Here is a 19,912-nt window from a genome sequence, read left to right on the forward strand (position 1 = left end):
CACCCTTCCAAGATTTGAAACTATGTGCAAATAAATCCACATGCATATTTGTAGCCTGAAAGCCTGATATGTGAGTTTCTGGGTTTGGTGCTATTGGGAAGATCCACATTTGGCTAAATGTCTTTGATGACAAATTTAACGGAGTAAGTTGGTATAAATAGGGCAAATGTGCACAAAAGTTTGGAGATCAGTACTTGTACGTCAGATGGTCTTTGCTTTCTTTCAGCACCTCTCACCAAGGCCTGGATTACTCGGTGCTATGCAAGCTCAAGGACAAAGTGCGGCAGTGAGGACAGCACAGTGCAGGGCCCACTCTAGCTCTGGATGAGCTCTCAGGTGAGGGAAGCAGCCTTAGTGCTGGAGCAAAGCACTGCAGCCTCCCAGCAGGTTCAGCAGTATTCCAGCCCACTTGCCTCCGATTCCGGAGCTATTTTGGGTGCTTTTTACACATCACTACATTGTGTCCACAGAGACTTCCCCTAAGCAATGTGGAGGTCAGGGTAGAAGTGGCCAAATCTCAGCTGGCAGTCTGATGCGTGCGTGCGTGCGTGCAAGGTTGTCTTGCAGAAGCATCACTGCATGGCCAATCTTTCTCCTTTGGAAAGAGCAGGTACAAGCCACACTGGGAGCAGGCTGTCAGAATTGCTTTACCAATGAGCTGCTATGGTAAATCCAGATTTCTGTGTTAGCTGCCTCTGGGGAACATGAGGAACTAACAGCAAGTTCATCTGGTAGCACAAACCACCAAAATGTTTTCCTAGGACAAAACAGCCGCCAGCTACAATGCTGAGGATACTGACATTCAGATTTATGCCTTTTTGCTTGCTCAGAGGTCCCTGCTGTCTCTAGCAGCTGTAGCTTGCTATTATCCATAGGGCAATACTATAAATAATACATAGTATTTACAGTGCTCTTTGTCCATAGATCTCAGAGTGCTCTGAGCAGGGCAGATTCCTTATTGGCACAGAGAACACAAAGGTTAAGTGATTTGCTCAAAGTATCATAGGCAATCTCTGACAAAACTAGGAAGAGGCATCGCTCCCCCCACACCCTTTAATGTATCAGTCACTGAACAGGATCCTGAGCTCTACTCAAGGAGAGCCAGAGTGGATTGTGGCCATCTGTATGCCAGCAAACACTTTTAATCAATCTGCTAATAGCAGAATAAATCAACTTCCTATAGAGATTTTTGTATGTGTGTATCATCTACCTATCATCTGTTGATAGGGGGTGTTTGCATATATTCAGTTTTCTTACAGTACAGGGTCCATACTTGTGAGACCTTCAGGGGCATCTCAAGAAAGAAAAGGTTGTGTTTCAGACAAAGAATTCCATTGGCAAATAAAGGAGGCTAATTTCTGTTCTCCCATTATAAAAGCAGTGATGGTGGTTAGGTGGTGCTTACATGTAACAGTTTGCAGCTGTGGTTCCCATGGGCAAACTCTTGAGCCTGATAAGGAGCCCTGCTGACAGCAAGAAGTCTCCTGTAAGTGTTATTAATTACTTTTTCTTTTTGCAGTTGTCTCTTTATTTTCATGTTTGAGTCTCTTTCTTTGTGAGTAGATAGACTGATACAGGCATGTTAACAACAGCAAGTGTATCTGATGCAATTTGGCTGTTTTGTTTTAGAGATGTTATGCATGAATACAATCTGGAGTAGAAACTCAATTGTCCTATAAATCAGGTAAGCTGGTTCTTTCCTGTCTTCCTTCATTTTAAAAGCTTCCCCTTCAGCAGTCTTAAATATATAGTGGTTTAGAGCAAGCTGCATTAATACACCAGTGAATTCAAAGTCTGAGCAATGTAGCTAAATAATTACTTTGGAACTAGAGTTCTATGGAGGTAAGTGACTTGAAAAAGCGAAATAGGTATTAAATCGATGTGCAGCCTGCATTCATTAGCTCTAGAAACTACTTTCACACATTGTTTCCATAATGAATGAGATGTAAATGAAATGAGCACACAGGAGACTCTTTGATTTGGTTCTATATATTCAGCTTCTCCAAGACTCTCTGCTGTCATTCCCCTGTGGTCTGTGGGACTGCTTCATTGTGGAATATCCTTATTTGGAGCTGAAGGACTCATGTACTATAACTTAGAGGAGTTTTTCATGTGTCATTTAGGAGAGTGTTGGTTGGACTCCTGTATGTATTAATCAAGCAAAGTCCAGTAAGCATCACTGAGGAATTAACTCGGGCAAGGAGCTATTGCTGTCAAATGATGCATTTAGACAATGCCTCAAACATGAAAAAAAGCCTCTGAGATGAGTGTATTTAGTCCTTGAAAGCCCAGGAGCTCTGTCACATATTTCTATGTGGTTATTGTAGTACCATATCCTGTCCATGCACAGCATTAGAGTACTGCAGTGATGCTACCTGTAGTACAGCTACTATATAAAATCAGTTCTATGATACTCCCATCCCATACTATCAGAAACACACAAGATAATGTACCTGTTTGAAGTAGGAGAGGCCTGTGTCTTACAGGAGGGTTAATGCCAACCTGAGCTTCCCGCGCAGGAGTAGTGGGACTGTCTATTCTTCACTGCCATGTCTGGCCCCAGAATGAGCTGCCTCTTGGGGACAGGTAGAAGAGAGGTCTAAAACAAGTCAGGATATCACTTACAAAGTGCTGAGGAGATAGGATTTCTGTTCTGTTTCCAGTTCACTTCTTACTGTTAGAATACTCTCAGAATGGTCTGCTTGAGCACTTGGCAACAGGCACATGTTTAAACACCTTTCTGAATGTGTGTTTGGTCTCCAACAGCCGTCATCTTCCTCAGGCACAGATAATGCCTCTTTCCTGTGAAATTAGTGAGTATGCTGCTTGGCTTCTTGGTGAAAGCTTTAGCAGATGAAGTTCAAAAGTTGCAGCAATAAGGGCCTGAGAAAAGCAGAACGCCTGGTACATCATGCCCATAATCAGGAGTGTTAGGAGGGCCAAGGTTACATGAGTCAAGCAAGTATGCCTAAAACTGGATTATTTTCTACCTTTTTGCCGATTTGATATGAAGACCTCTGTCAACAAATCCTTCATTATGCAGGCTTCCTGCGACAGCTCTGTGAGAAGCAGCAAATTAAGCAGCCCACGTATGTAACATTAATGGCTGGAGAAGCAGCACTGCTGATCTGTTTGTATGTACTGCCAATGCTCATTAAGGAATTCCTGTCACATTATAAAGGTGGCTGGTAGATTACATACGACAAGTTTCTGCATCTGCCTCCTTAAAACAGCCCCTGGAGCCTGGAGGCACACGTTCAGTACTGAACCACAGTTGTTTGCAATGTCTTCCAGAACTTAACTTGTTCCTTGTTTCAGTGGGTGCAAATGAGGCCTCCTGTTGCATTCCCCTTCTGCAGTCACAGATGCTTCTCTCTAACTCGGATTGATGCTGTGTGGGCACGCTAACAGTGGCTCGATATTTGGTACCTGAGTACTCAAACCAATATTACCAGCAAAAGAAAGCTGCAATTTTTAAGTGTAATGAGGAATTCGGTTATTCATGTTCAGACTTTCATTCCTAATAATTAAATTAGAGCTTACTACAGTCAGTTAACATATTAATGACCTAAAAACAGTCCAAAGAGCTCAGCCTTGATGATAGAAGCATGCAGTGATGACTAAGAGTCCCATTTTCAACATTTTATTGAACTCTGTAAGCACAGATGAACAGAGTGGAGGAGAAATAAGGATGGGAATAAAGGGACTGTATTCTCCATGAGCAGTGCTTATCTTAGCACACACTGGATGTGGCCAGCTGCCTTCAGCAGAAGGCTGTCCAGTGGCAGATTTTCACTGCAGCTTATTCTCCATCTGCTCTGGTGTGTTTGTGTCTCAGCCTTCTTTTAGAGGCCAGTGTGAGGAGCTGGTCCTGAGAGCCTCGGCTTCATCCCTGCATGGTGATGCTCAGCAGCCAAGTACAGAGCAACTTCCTTTCAGGCAGCCATCAAAGTCAGAAGTTTCTCTGATGATCCCTTCTTCTACCCTGTGCTGTGCCATGAGGTTCCATTAGAGATCTGATAGGTATCGCTACCTACCTTTGCCTGTGGCTGCCCAAGCTGTTGGGTATCTCACTGGCTATCAGTAGAGAAGTGTGAGCTTAACAGCAGGCTCTAGATGGGTCCCCAAGAGCTTTAGTTCTTCTTGTACTGATAATCGATGTGCCTCTGCTTTTCTGTTGCACCTTCTGGATTGCTTGCTTGAAGGCTGCAGGACCATGCCCTGCCTGCATTGCTGCACAATGGGGCTGTGCTCTTTGGGGGAGGGCAACGTTGCTGGTGCCCCAGATGCTGCTGGGTTGCTTCTTTGCCCAGGATAATCTGTATCCCTGTGCTCTGCTCCTGGTGGGATTCTCCCACCAGTACAGGTGCATCTCAAGCCTCCCTGTTTCTCAAGCAAATCCTTTGTCTCACTGACTGGGGGCACCCATTTGCTATCCTGTTGTCAGCAAGCCAAAAACCCAAATCACTGTGCTCCTCTCTGCCATTAATAACTTTGTATTGTTTTCTTCCACCAGTTCTCCCTCTCAGGTCTAATCAATAGCATTGCTCTTAGCGTTTGGCATTCCCTTCTGCTCCGCCAGGCAGGATACCAAGGTCACATAAGTCCCTTTTGTGTTTCTCCTTTACATAGTATCAGGCTGCATGTCTTAATGCAAAATATTTTGTAATGCTGAAAAATCCCAAGTCTTGATCAGATCTAGCTCTGTACCCAGCTCTCTGCATATGCTTGACTGTAGCTTTAACACAGCACTCAATAATGTGTCTTTTGCAAGACCAGTTCATAGAGCTGAAGCGGCATTTTTGGCAGGCTGTGAGCTCAGAAAGGTTTTTTCCATCACATGGCACAGCCCTCACACAATCACACCAGCCCCTGAAGAGCAATAGGATTTTAATCAGCTTTTCTAATTGCTTTGTCCCCTGGTCTAGTACAGAACCTGTGTCCCCTACTCCTAAAGCACCTGTAATGAGGGGCTGTAATTGAAGAGGATGCTCTTCTAGCCCAATTGTAATGTGATTTGTGAGGCTACTTGGGTGATTGCTGCAAAGTGGCAGCAGAGAGGGAGAGCAGACAGACAGACAAGCTAAGTACCTTGACTCAAATCAGGCCTTAAACCATGGGAAATGTCAAGGTTTTGAGCCAGAGCTATTCCAGGTTGCAGAAAAATTTGGTACCAGCTAAATTATGCTGCTTTATTCCTCCTAAAAACATAGCATCACCCTCTCCTCCTTCAGAGTCACACCCTTACATCTTGAAAACCTGGTTCAGCTTCTCACCCAGCAATGGCCTGGGCTATAAACAGCTTCTCTGTTTGGGGTGTAGGCTTGAAAGCTCTGTAGGGGATGGAAAAGAGAAAGGGGAAGGGAGGGGGGAAAAAGGAGCAAAGGGGACTTAGCTGGGACATGGTGTGTATTTTGCTGGGAAGAGAACAGCAATAAAAACTGCCATTTCTGCGCTTGATGAGGTGTAAACAACCTGCGAATGCCCCGCACAGTAGTGTTATCTGCTGCTTTGTGTGGAAGAAAGGGTGGGAGATAATTTTCTGTTATAAGGTAGCAGGAAGCCTTAATGCGTATTCATGTATTTCTCTGTGTGTGTGTATCCATATATGTGTGAAACAGACTTATGCTGCCCTCGTTTCTAGCTGTAATTCATCAATTGCTTACTACCACTTCCCCATCCCCCATTTTAATATTTTTCACTTACCGTACTTTGAAGAGCTAGAAATAGCTTGTCAGATTGAGACAGCTCTTGAGAAGTTTAATTTTCCTAATGCTTGTTGGAAATCCCCTTCCTGAATCTCCAGGAATATTAAGGTTCTTAGCATGAGCTGTGCAGAGAGGGAATTTGCAAGTAAAGCTGTCAGTGAATTGCAGTTGGGTTAGGAGAGGCTTGATGGACAGCACTGATGGGTGCAGGATCTGTCTAACCCAGGAGGGAAGGATGCTGTGGGTGGCAGAGCTGGAGGGGAGGAAGGGGTAGGTGCCGGCTGTTTGCTTTCTCTCTGCCAGACCTACAGGGAATAGTCAGACAAAATGAGAGCAGAGGCACAGGGAGTGTTTACAAGCAAAGGTAACGGTTGTAATGGCTTTTGCTGCTGATTCCCCAATGGGTCTCTGCTGTCACTGCTGGTAGGAGTGCGTTGCTCCTGGTTGCTAGCAGTGTGGTGCTCCCATGACCTCTGCAGAAAGGTGTTGCTGTGTTGCTGACTGCACCCCTGCACCCAGATGAGAGCAGTGGGGAGCCTCTTGCAGAGCCAGTGTTGGAGTGCAGGGAGAGCGTTACTGACAGCACTGTTCATTACCTGAGTGCTCAGTGCCAGTCCCAGGAAGGTCGTACCAGTGTGAAGGATTTTTCATGTAAAGAGAGGAAATAAAAAGGTATTTTGCAAACAGCCAGAGAATATCAAGTGTTCCCTCACTATTGACAGTGACAGGGAAGCACAGTAATTTGGGAATAGGCAATCTGCCAATGTCTGAATCCTTGTCCTTGCTTCTGAGTCCAAATAGAGGTCCCTTCCTCACAAGTACACATACCAAAGGGGATTGTTCCCCCTGTACCATCAGGTGGATGTGAATAAGCAGCCACATTTGCAAAAGCAGGGTCCTAGCAGGGCTTTTCCATGCCAAGTTCCAAGGTGTCTGCTGAGTGCAGCTGCAGGTGCTGGCAAGCCCAGAAGATGCACTGAACTGAATCCACAGCAGGATCAGGGCTGAAAACAAGGCCAGTAGTTGCTGCTGGGGCTGGGACCAAGTGTCCTGGCTCTGGGCCATTCCTATTGCATGCTGTTGCATATATGCTTAATAAAAGGCAGATAATTTGAGTGGAAGTGCCAAGCTAGTGTCCTCCTCATGGGAAGCCAGCAGCTCTGCTTGCTGATGGCTGTCACCAAGCTGCTTGACATACAATAGCCTCGCATGGGGGTTCAAAGAGGCAGGCGTGCAATCAGCCCTCTTCCTCCATCCTAAGCAGAAGCAAAATAGTTAAGTAAGATCAGAAAGGCTGATAATTCCTCCTCCTCCTCCTCCTTTACCACCTGCTGTTTTCTCCCTGAGTGTATGGACTCAAAGAATTACCGAAATTAAATATCACAATTCAGGCTGCCTATTGTTCCCTGCTCTGTAATGCGCTGGAGTGGCACCTTTGTATTCATCCATCCATCCCCATCTCCTCAGATGTGCTGCTCGCACAATAGTTATTGTTGTAGAAGGGACCTGGAATGAGCTCTTGCATTATTCACTTCATTTATTTTGATACAATATTTGAAGCCACTTCATTAAATTCTCTTACAATGTCCTGTCAGTTTTTTCTCCCAGCCTCCTTGCCAATGCCTGGCTCATACAGATAATGTAGCAACAATGATACGGGGTGTGGGGAGGTGGGGAATAGACTTGTTTTCTATAAAAAGGGATAGCTGTGAATTACTTAACCTGACTTATTGATCTCAGGATCCCCTCCCTTCTCCTTTCCTCCCCCAAAGAGTACAACTAGCTTGAAACACATCATTTGTGGGTAGTAGATATGGGCAGTAAATACTCAGGATAAAGTTGGAGAAAGAAAAAAACACATAGCTTTACAGACAGGGTGTGGATATGCAGAGGAAGACAGGATATATACACACCTGTTTATTAGCACTGAAAGGAGAACTGCAGTCTCTCTCATCACTCTGTCACAGAGGTAAGAGATCAGTCTCATGAGGTCTTTCGTTCCTTTCCGTGTTCCGAGTGCTTGTAGCAGAGGCGGGACTGGTGTAAGCTGGCCTTCCCGGTCACTTGGCCTGCTGTTATCCTGGCACTGCAGGGTTTGTGGGGGCTTCCAGGGATGTTGGGGAGCTTTCCTCCCAGCTATGGTGTGCAGATTGCTCCAGGGAAAGGGTAGAGTTTGGCTCAGCAGTTCCAGGTTTGCAGTGAGCAGGATGGATGTTGGAGAAATGAGTTTTGTACATCAGAGCTGCAATTCTACCCAGGTCATTTTTTAACAGGGGTTTCTGTCCTGCCTTCTCATAAGAACAGCCCAAGCAATGCTTAACTTTCAAAGGCATAAGGGCTCCCCTGCACTTACTGTTTGACTACATTTTGAGCAGCTTTACTTGATTATCTGAGTTCTTCCCTCTCCTCCAAGCTCTCCCTATTCACCTTGTCATTAAAGCACAGCAAAGGCAGTGGTCTCCAGCTGCCCCAGCAGTTATTCTGAAAGGGGAAACTTGCTACCTTCTGCAGGGAATTGGAGTCTCACTTCTGTGCATGGTTGTCAAATAAAGAGTGAATAAAAAAACACCTGCAGCAAATAAATACATATTGGGTCCATGGATCCTATGGTGGTGCCGTGAGGATTGTCTTGGCCAGGACACTCAGGAGTGAGCTATGGCTCCAGATTAGGTTCTGGCTCTGCAACCACACCTGCTTTCTATTTTAGGTACACAGTGAAGTTTATTGGAGGAACAGAACTAGTTCTATGTTTACCCCTTATATGTAAACAGAAACTAGGTTTCACCTGTTTGTCCTTACATTTATCTTTGCTGTTAATCATCCAAAGCCAAAATACCTTTCCTTGGGTATGTATTTGTTTGCAGTGGAAAATAAATAGTAATCTGGAGGTAACTTTAGATCTGGGTGAGTTAGAAGCAAGTAGCTATCATTTTACAGCTGGAGAATAGGCTTGCTTGGACTATCCCTGGATGTGAAGAGCTGCAGTAGAGGAGTCAGACTCTGTACTCCTGTAGCAGTTAAGCCAGTAGGTCTCAAACAGGAGCCACAGAGGTGAGGAAATCTTAGGCCAGACCAGAAGGAACTGCTTCATGCAGTGTACTTCAGAACCTTTGGAACAACTTCTGTAAATGTGAGGCAGACAGAACCAAATGTGATGGGCAAGGTAAAGACTTGATTGTTACTGTCGTAGCAGCACTAATAAAAGCCTGTCATTTCCATACATGTGGTTTTGGCGCTGCAGAGAAGCTTGTGGCCACTGCAACACCCAGCAGCTGGGGGGGTGCATGTTCTCCTCCCAGCCTTTTAATGCAGGCTTTCTGCAGCAGCATATATTTCCTTCTGTGACAGATGAGAGCCATGGAGCTAAAGGCAGCCAGAACTCTTTTTCATCCTAATTGCTCTGCAGCCCGCTCCTCCTTCAGAAAGTACCTTGCTGAAATATTGCAGTGACCATAAATTCTGTATGTATTGAGAGAGGAGCATGATTATTTGGCTGTTTAGACTATATTTGCCCCTAAATGTAGAGCACAGTTGATACCTGGACCTTGTGTGTTGATTCACTGATTTCATTTAGTCAAGAGGCTGGGAGAGCTTTTTAGGAAACAAGAGACAGGAAACAAGTCATTACCAGCAGCTCCTGTCAGAGGTTATTGTTGGTTATTTGTCATCTTGGTGGTGTGAGGTTTCTGTCAGCTGGCAGGAAGGGCCTGGGCTTGCCTTGCCCTACAGTCCTCTGGAAGTTGTGCCCCGCTGGATGGCCCTGGTGGCTTGGTGGTTAGTGGCAGCTCTGTTTGGGTTCAGCTCAGGGTTGACAGTGTGGATGTTATATACTAGAGACTGTCCCCTTGCAGGGCTGGAGAGGGGGGCCCTGATCATGTTAGGACCTCTAACTAGCATGTGACAGTACAGAAAAGCATCTTAGGGTTTCTCTTCCATTGTTCTGGAGGTTGCTGTTGCATTTCACTTCTCTTAACGGAGATGTTTCGGGCTCTATGCTGTGTATTCAGGGAAATCTGGCATGATCACAATAGCTTTTACATGTGGTGCCAAGGCAGAGCAAGGCAGTAATAATTTCCACCTGGATTTTTTTCCTTCCTATAACCATATCTGTTGCTATCAGATGTGAGTGAGCTCAGGAGCTGCATGAGGCATCAAAATGCAGGAGGCAGGCTGGCCCAGCTGCTGATACAGCTACACACAAAGCAGGGGAAGCTTCAGCTCATGAAGTCTTGCGTTGGGGTTGGTTTTCCTTAATTTTTTCCATATGGAAATGAATATTCAATATAAAGTAAAATGCTTAGTTTGGGGGGAAGTCTGATGGGAATTGTTCCATAACATTTTGGAGGGTTGTAGGTTTTTTGCCTTTTAAATAACCTCAATTAGGTAAAACTGGACTCAAAAGGCTTCATTTGCAACTGTTCAAATTAAGTTTTTCTGGAGGAAATAATAGAGGTGGGTAATCAAAACTACGGTGATGTGTTTTTTGTAAGTGAATTAATCACATGTTGGTTTACTTTAGGTTAAATTACTATAGAGGGTCTAGGAAAGGGCTAATAAGGAACACAGCCTGAGCTCCCAGCCTCCAAGGGCAGCCTTGTTCCCAGTGGACAACTTGTTGATAGATTGACATTTAAATGCTTGGTGTGGAAGAGTAAAAGACCACTGGCTGCAGGATAAACCAGTTTTCGAGTCATCATAATCTTTATGGAGAAGTCAATTAAAGATCTTACTGGAAAGCAGAGGTTCATGGCACAAATGTCTGCTCCTGATTTATCAGTCACAGAAGTAGTTTCCCATCAAAGTCAATATGTAGCAATAGTCCACAGAGCTTTTTCCTCTGGTGGCAATTATTTTAATTACTCCGGGGACAGATGAATTCTAATTTTTGGTATATACAATATTACCATACAGCAACCACTTGGTTTATTAAACCCATTGAGCTGTATCATGGCTGGCGTCATGTCACATCTCAGCCTGGCACCGGCTGTGCTGATGTGCACACCCACTTCCAAGCAAGACCTATAGGTTCCTAATGGGACAAAAGGCAGGGAAACACTAATATCATGGGCGTATACCCTTCTCCCCAGCAGTACTTATCACTGCAGGAAGCAAACACGCAAAGCCCCGTCACACACAGTTTCAGTGCAGCCATCAGAGCTGGGCACAGGGTGAGTGCCAGCACAGTGAGGAAGGTGTCAGCTCCACAGGGATGAACCTGTTTTCTTACACCTTTCTCTGGGCTCCATGGCTTTCCTGAGCCAGTGCAGCTGCAGATGCTGTGCTCATCCTCACCGAGCTGTGATCGTGCTGATTTATGCCGGGAGCATCTCTCATCCAGCCGCCTGCTTCAAGGCACTGGTGCAGCACACATCTGTTCCCGCAGCTCCCGACCCTGCTGCGCTGGGCTGTGACAAACTGGCCTGTGGAGGCAGAGAGAGGAAAGCGGGGATGATCTTTATTCCAGGTTGGGCTGTGAGAGACAGAACAGGGGAGCAGGAGCAGGGGCTGGGGCAGTGTGTGGAGCACAGCCTAACCCCAGCCCAGGCAGGGCCCTTTGGTGAGGGTGGGCAGAGCAAGCAGTGGTGTAGGAAAGCAGCCGTGCAGCAGTGGTGATAGACTTCCTGCTGAGTGTTTTGTTTCATTACAAATACCTGCTTCAGTTGCAGGGCAGTTGGATTTGAGGAATATTCTCTTTCAGTATTACAGAAAAGTGCAACACTTTCAACTGCTCTCTATAGAGCAAACTCTACTGCATTAGTGTGTCCTTTTCTTTCTTTTTTATGACTACTGAGACAGTTGATGGTTTAGTCCTTTTTACCTCTGAAGCCAGAGCTGTTGTCACTGTTATCAACCTGTAACTCTATGCTGACATCCACAATCAAAGTGGGTTTTATTAAACATATCCTTTTGGTAAGTTTGGTTTTAGTCTAAGTTGACATCATGTTTTCTAGTAAAGAGTTCAGGCTTTAGGTTTAAGAGGCCTCTGACAACACCCCTGTGTTAGTATTGGGCAGCAAAAAAGAGAAGTGGAACATGTTCACAAGTGTGGGACTTGATCTTCCTCTTCAGCCACTGAGAACTGGAGAGGATTCAGAGAGGGGAATATTAAAAGGTTGAAAAAGTCCTTAGAGCAAGAGAGAGAGTCAAGGAGCGCAATCCATGCCATGTATCAAAGGGAGCTTATGTGGTGCTTTGATCATAACCCCAAAGTACTTAGGCGGTGAACATAAATTTGAAGAGACTCTTTAATCCATAGGCAGAGACGTGACCGTCAGGCTACGGAGCTGTAGCTGTGTAAGTGTAGAACCAGAAACGAGCTTCTTGCAGTGAGGGACCAGGTCACCCAGGATCCCAGCAGGTTTATGCTGGTTTTTTAGATGCTTTTCTGGAAGTGCTGTTCTGGTTTGGGTGCTGCTGCTGGGCTGGATGTGGGAACGCGGAAGGTCTGTGCCTAAGCTTGAATAAGATGACTGTCTTTTGGTCTCAAAACATAATCTGGCAGTCCCTGGGTAAGGCCCTCTGTAGAAAAAAAGGTTAAAAATAATGTTCTCAGCTCTGTTCAGCTCTAATTCCTTTTAACATGAACTATGTTCTAAGGCAAGCTAAGGGCTGGTTTTAATCTGACACAGGTGCACAGACTGCAGTCACGCTGTGTCTCATTTCACTGATGTTAACTGAGAATACGTTTCAAACTGTACATTGCTTGTTGCCCATGAAGTGGCCTGACAGAGTTTGCTGAAGTGGGCTTCCCACAGCGTCCACTGAGTGCTAAATCCTTCAGAGCCACATTCTAACTTCAGCCACACCAGAGCACACCCGAATGGCGTCACCTGCAGCGTTCGCTTTGATCTTCAGCATCGCTCTGTTTGAGCAGCTTGGACTTTCCCATTACTCACCTCTCAGTATTCCCACAATATAGGAGCAGTCGCCTCCTGTGCAAGCGTGGCCACTGCATGCTAAACTCTCATCTCACAAGCACTAGTCTAGAGTCCTGTGGCCTAATGCCTCATTTTGGAAGACACCAAACCCACCCCCCAAATCCTTTATTTTGAAGGTATCCACTCCAGCCTGGCCACAGGAATTGCTATACACATTGCAATTCTCTGTTAAATGTCTCATCTTTCAGAATATTCCATTAACCTTTGTTCTGTTGGTGGCTTCAACTTGGCAGTGGGGATGGGAACTCGGCCTGCCATCTTCTGCTTTAAATCCAAGTCAAGCAGTGGCGATGAAATCATGTGGTTTGAATAATTCTGTGTGTTTTCTCACTAGGATACTGAGCTAGAGCCTTAACCTCCCCAGCAGTTCATGGCAGTTACAGCTGAGTTATTTGATTAAAATACTATTTTTACCAGCTACTTGAAAGTGCTGCTGCAATCTGATTTATTCTCATTGTTAGTGCTTGTTTGTTTAGTCTTTCAGCTGAAATCAACTTACCATTCATTGAGTACTAATGCCAAGGGAAACCATTGTCTTCAAAAATAATGGAGCATAATGTGCAGGAAAACATGGGTATTTTGCTCACGCAGTTGCATATATATACACAATGGTGGTTTGGGGGTTTAGGGTATTAATCTGCTTCCCCTGTGAATGGGTACCGGCAGCTTTTGTATCAGCCCACAGCTATCCCCTGTTCCACAGAGGAAGTTGGGGTATCCATGGCCAGAGATGGCGTCTTTTGCTCTGAGGTTATGTGCTGACAGTTGTCACAAGTACATGACAATGCACTTGTCATAGCTGGTTTTTTTCCTGCAAAATCTGGGTTTCTTTGTATTTTCTGTTGGCCTGAAAAATACAGGGAACCTAGAGAGATGGAACAGTTAAAATCCCCAGTTTTAAAGTGGTAGAGAGAGTCGAGTGCCCAGTTTATGACACAAAGGTCTGACTTCTGAGGTGTACTGCGCAGCCAATATTCTTAATAGAATCAGTGGGAGATGGGAATGCCCCGAGGCCCTGGTACCTCGGAGCAAAGACACACACAAAAGCTGCTTTTAGTGTCTATTTGATATTCTGCATTCCCCAAATCTGAACTCAAGGTCTAAGCCATTAGTGTCCTTCTAAAAAGTCTTTGCAAGGCTTACTCTCTCTAAGAACATGTTTTGGGTGGTTTTACATTTCTTAATAAGATCCTGCCGATTGATGTGTTGTTGAAAATGTAGTTTTCACTGCTTAGGTGGATGGATGCTCAGTTACACATAAAGCTTGATGCAACTGAATTTTAACACTGCCACAACAGAATTTGACTTTTCCTCTTAAAAGTAAGAGCTCACTTATTTCGCACTACTAGGCAGAGAGGTTCTAACCCTGGAATGTTGTAGGGAGAACTGACAATATACAAAGGGGGAAAGCAGGGAAAGCATCACCAGTGTATCCCCAATTATTGCATTTGTATTAAGGGGCTCTTCTGTTTTTTCTCCCAACAGATGAAGCAAGAAGGTTTTATTTAAAATGATTTAATCTTGCTCAGTCTTTAATGGCTCACGGTTCAAGCCCAGAGGGATAATATGACTTATTTTCTCTGATCTTCCAAAGCAGACATGCTACAGAAGTCTCTCCTTCCAGTACAGCCACATTCCCAAGTCTTCCCCTGAAGGCGGTGTGGCAGCAACTTGACTTTAGTATCTCCCCAGCACACATGAGGCGTACCTGGTTCTCGTGTTCCAGGCAAACACCTACTTCAGCTGTAAACTCTTCTGACATTTCTGACAGAGGTAATTTTAGTGCTCTGGGGGACTTTTGGCCTTACCAAAAATAGATGGGAGCAGGGAAACATGAATTTACAGGCAAAACTACAAAGATGCTGGGGAGAACAGCATCTATATTATGTGACAGCTTCTGAAAGAGCATCACAAAAGTACCTGCTACATCCAAAGGCTTTCTGGGCTTTTTTTGCTTCCTGTGATTAAGTTTCTGTCTTTCTGGAAATCCTTCAGTACCAAGACACATGATTGGAAGTCCTTGTATGCATGTTATTTGTGTGACATTTGTGGTGGCGCTGGAACACGTTTTACATCAGTGCGACACCTTAGGAAGGTGTAGACCTGTTCTGACTCTTACACACCTGCAGTGCACAAAGCTAACAGTGGATGCAGGTTTCTGTGGGATTTGAGATCAAGCCATTGTGGTGTCTTTGCTTAAAGCAGGAACCAAGTTTGCTGTGATTCAGGAACCAGCCTTTCCTTCAATTAAAGGAAAGTTACCTGTTGTTTACTTTTAGAAAATAATTACATTTCCTTCCCCAAATGTTATAGCAGAACTGATACATTTATTAGTAGTTTTAGATATATTTAAATACAGAAAAATTAGTGTCAAAAACCCAAAATACTGCTGAGGGCAAAACAGCAAATTGGGCAGTGAATACATCCTGGGGAACACTTGTTCTGCTTGTTGTCTATAGCTGTGTGCACTGGACGGATGCTCTTCCAGGTAGATCTGTCATCAGAACAGCTGTTCCCCTGTGTTACACCCTACCCAGGTGTAACAGGGTGATCAAGGGAAGCTCAGAGATGTTTGTAGCCAGTTTCACTGCTGTCCTAATGGATAGCATGTCCCATCTGCCAGCAACCTTGCCCACACCACATGTGCGGGATGCTGCTGTCACCTGCAGAGTTCACACATCTTCAAGAGCTTCCTCCCTTCCATGGTATCTGTTTCTTGTGGCTCTTTCAGGTGTTTTTCTAAAAAGATGCTGTCCTCCAGTGCCAACCCCTTGTCAGAAAGTTGACACCTGAATTTGGGGTGGATTTAACCTTACTGAGCTGGGGGTGTCAAAAAGGTCTCACCCAATGGAGGCACATATCTGCTCTAGGCGAATCACCCTCACCTAAGGCTATGTTGATGAACTATAGTTTTGATGAGGCCTGGACTCTCCACTGACCATAAAGGAAATGTGGAAGAATAGTTTTCTATATTTATGAGATCCTCATATGAAGGGGAGATTAATCTTGCTAACCATAAAGTAGCTTAGAGGAAATCAGTTCCTGACTATTTATCTTCATGCAGAAATTCCCCTGCTGAGTAATCATTTCTTTTCCATGGATCCAAGATTACCTCCGCTCATTTCTTTGTAGGCAGGGTAAGCATTTGTCTCTCTTCCTTCAGCTGAGCTGCTGTGTGTGTCCATCACTGGCACATCAGGCATCAGGAGACTCCAGGACACACTTCTGTTTCTGCTGTGCTGACTTTCCCATTTCACTCACGGTTTTCCCTGTATGTCCACAGGCACATCTACAGCTCCCTTGTCTCAGCAGGGCACAGTGCCCTGTGTGTTGGGCTGCTGCTGCAAAGGGTATCCCACATTCGAGCTGAGTCGGGTGACTCCATCCTGCTATAGAGCTGCCTCCTGGCAAAATCAGAGCTCAGCAGGCTGTAGGATGAAAGGACAGAGGTGGCTTCAGCGTAGAACACTGTTACTTAACAGTGATGGCTCAAAGACTTCTCCTTAAACACATCCTGATGTCTTATTCAAAGAAATAACAGGCAGGGACGAATGTTTTAAGAGTGGAGGGGATAGAAGAATGATCTCATTAAGCTACAGAAAAGTAACTAAAAAGGATGGAACCTGCACTAGGTAACTAGATGCACAATACTCTGGGGACACCTCAGAGCATTTCCCAAGGCTACAAGAAGAAGAGATGTAATCAGTAAGAAACAGTAAATACAAAACTGAAGATGAGCTACAGGCTTTGTGAAAGATACTAAACCTGTTCACAGCAGAATCATTACTAGGGTCATACTGAGATCAAAAAGAGAGTGAAATGGTATTAAAAGATGATGAATATTCAGAACATGTAATACTAATGTTCCCCTATTCCAGAAAATGGTTATTAAATTTCCTGTTGCCTTACTTTGCTCTACTTCCATACAGAAAAAGATGCTGTTGCTTTTGCCTGGCTTGCAGTGCAGCTCGTAAATAGCCATATTGTCACTAATCCCTGGCCAAGACAAACTTATTTTAAACCACATTATGAAGCGTGAGACAGCCTTTAATGCCTTTATTCATGTCAGATAGCGCCTTGTAACCTAACAGCTGCTGATGCTGTTTGAGGAGTGAGAGGTAGTGCCACATCAGTGTCACAGTTTGAATTCAGTGGTTGATTTCTACATAGGGACTGAAGTGCTAATATTTTATACCAATATTTGAAAACATTACTACTTTGTTAGAGTGTGTTACCTTTACAGCCTTACCTTGCTCTTCAAATAACTGGTGTCATTGCTGGATTATAATGGGTATGTAAACAGGGGCTGTAGAGCCAATCGTTCCTACCAATGGTATTGGCAGACCAGAACAGCCTTGTGCCTAAAAGCCATAGAGAGAGCCTGCAGCCTCCTCCCTCCTCTAAACACAGAGTACTAGTGCTGACAAGTGTGGGTAAGCATAGGGATTAACCTGGGCGTGCATCGTAGTGCGTGCTGCAAGGAGCAAACACTTGTACACGTTAAGCAGGAAATCATACATTGCAGATGTGGCTTCAGGTGACTGCATACTTAAATGTGTCTTTTAAAGAAAAAATGTGGAAAGAACCTAGGTGGCTGTAAGGGCTGGCAAAGGCCACGCTCCAAGCATATAAGCTTTTGATATATTACTCCAGTTAAATTAAAGATTCCCTAACTCATTTCACTTCATTAAAGCCACTAAAATAACAGTGCAGCGTCTCAACGGCAGGGATTAATTTTTGAAGCAGCACAGGGGCATTTTGTTTCAGTGCCTGATGTAACTTGATTGAATCAGACAAATGAAATAAGTGACCTCTATCTAGCAAGGTTATAGTTGTAGCTAGACTTAAAGGAGATTTGTGCTGAAGTACACAAGAATGGAAATTGCAATGTGAGAAGAATGCTAAACTGTCATGGAAGAGGTGATGCGACTTGCCCCTGGAGTAGGAAGGGTTAAAGGGTGCTGTGGGGGTGTTTCAGGACGGGGTCCACATCGATGATTTCTCAGTAAGTAGATGTTTTTTGTTGTTGGTAACGAAATGTATTGTTTAAACAAAATGGTTTAAATTAGCTTATTGGTAATGCTCTAGGGGAAATGAATTTCTAGAATCGTATTTCAGGCACTGGACAAAACAAATGCTGCCCTACATTGTTGGAAAGGATGAGAAGTTTCAAGTACCCTCAATATTTAATACCTGGAATTAGATATCATAGGAATGACATGGAATAGTTACTTGATGAAAATACAGTTCATTTAAAGAGGATTAAAGTGCACATAAAAGTTACCCACCCCTTTAGAGAATGTAATTGGTTTTTGTATCTTATAATTTGCTCTTCTATTGGTGGCCTTTGTTTTAATAATACACCCTTTACGCTAAAATTCTAAATGTAATTAAGAGTTTGGGAGATCAACGCTTTCCTTTGACTATGTCAGGCAGAATTAAAGCTACCTGTGGCCTCCAAGAACACTGGGGCATGTGCAGGGCTGCAGATACCTGCTCTTATATGGGGTTTAAGTTTCAAACATTAAAGCAACTCGACTTGGACCAACCAGAGAGTGGAGGTGGAAGTGAAGTAAATCGTGGAGTGATGAAATCACTTTAGACAACTTAATGAAAAAAAGAAAACAGCTCAGATCCCACTGAGCCACCAAATGATTGATTTCCACATGGAAGCACCCATCTCCGAGAAGCCTTTGACAAAACTTTCCCTTTATTTCCATGTGGAATGGTTGTTGACCAAAGGATTAAAAAGACCGAGGGAAGAAAGGGACAGAATGGGTTATGAGCCCAATAGACAGGAGAAAATACATTGAAAACAGCAGACTGAGCTACTTGTGTATTCATTAAACATAAAGGTATCATTTGTAGATGTTTGGATTTCTTAATACTCAGGAAGAGTTGATGGTAAATGATTTTCAGAAGGAGCACAAGTACTTTCAAATCTTCCAATATATTATTTAACATTTTCTTTTGACAGTTGTTTTAAGTCCTGCTATGTCAAGAAAGTTAATAGCAAAACATGAAAACCAGTTTGCCTGAGATCACCAAACAACTGCCTTTGCTGATCTGGAGCACTGAGGTTCTGTTAAAATGAAATCACAGTGGTCAGATTGCAGGTGGCATCCCAGAAGGACGAATTAAGCTGTTGACTGAGCTGAGCTACCAAACTGACCACGGCTGAACAGGGAGGAGTCCTGCAGTCCTTGGCACCCCCAGTAACTGTGGTAAGTCAACGCTCGTTGTGCTCACAGATGAATTTAAAATTTGATGCTTAAAATGCCACGTCACCTGAATTATTTTCGGAGCTCGGACTGCTCTGATATAGGCTTTTCTAGAACACTAAAATAGTAATATCTTCACAGCCACGGTCATACTCGGGTTCCTTCCTCTGGTGCTTTTTGCTTCCCACCGAGGCCCTCTGTAATGAGTAAGAGCAGTTGCCTGTTAGTGCAGAAGCCAAGGAAGGGAGAACAGCAGAGCCGAGGCTGTGGAGCTGGTAGCTGGTAAATCCTTGCTGGTTTAAGCCAACAGCAACTTTTTGCCTGGGAGCAGGCTGAAATGGGAAGACTTAACACAGTATCAGTGTAACTAGCACACATGCTGGTTATGGCTGCATTGGGAATGTAGAAACAACCTCCAAAACCTGGACTGTATCTGCTTTAGGGCTAATTAAAATGAAATCCCCCTTCAGGAAGCTATCGTTCCACACTCCCCAGGCTCTAGCTGGGTTTTGCCATACACTACCAAATTGTCTCCACTTCTGAAGTACTTGTGCCAAGAAAGGGAACAGCATAGTAGTACCCATTGTACAGGTCCACTGCTTTCATTTAGTTCCTGCGAATTCAGTGGCAGAATTAATTGCGAAATAAAATCCATGTAATTGGATTAATTAACCTTACATTTTTAAGGTCCTGAAATACAGAATTAGCCATGGGGTAAATGCACAATGCAGGTTTTTCCTGTAAACAGACCAAGTGCTATTTTTGGATCTGTAGCTCATCAGGCTGTGCCTTGCTTAAAAAGCTGCCAGGGTAAGAAACGGGGCTTTGAAGGGGGGAGGATAAATACCATAATTAGGGCTGCAGGACAATGAAAGGATTATTCTTACATATAAAAGTATTTGAGTGAAGTTGCTTGAAAGATATATCTAAAATTGCTTGTATGGGTCTAATACTTTCTTTACAAGGACTTGCAAATCTCATTGAATATTTATGGACCTGGAACATAAGAGTGGATGAAATTTAAAACATAAATTCAATAGCAATT

The 19,912-nt window shown here is 44.1% G+C and overlaps 1 long non-coding RNA gene across 1 annotated transcript; it reads left to right on the forward strand.

Moving 5' to 3' along the window:
* The first annotated feature begins 1,377 nt into the window (after positions 1-1,377).
* On the forward strand, positions 1,378-15,770 carry LOC130602255 (uncharacterized). Its single transcript, XR_008972859.1, has 4 exons — positions 1,378-1,486; positions 1,630-1,684; positions 14,244-14,419; positions 15,711-15,770. It is a non-coding gene; the product is annotated as an uncharacterized LOC130602255 (long non-coding RNA).
* The last annotated feature ends 4,142 nt before the right edge of the window (positions 15,771-19,912 follow it).

This window comes from Pezoporus wallicus, unplaced genomic scaffold, assembly GCF_028554395.1.
Source record: "Pezoporus wallicus isolate ANWC-B61680 ecotype Strahan unplaced genomic scaffold, APGP_CSIRO_Pwel_v1 contig_8047, whole genome shotgun sequence".
NCBI classification, from domain to species: Eukaryota; Metazoa; Chordata; class Aves; order Psittaciformes; family Psittacidae; genus Pezoporus; species Pezoporus wallicus.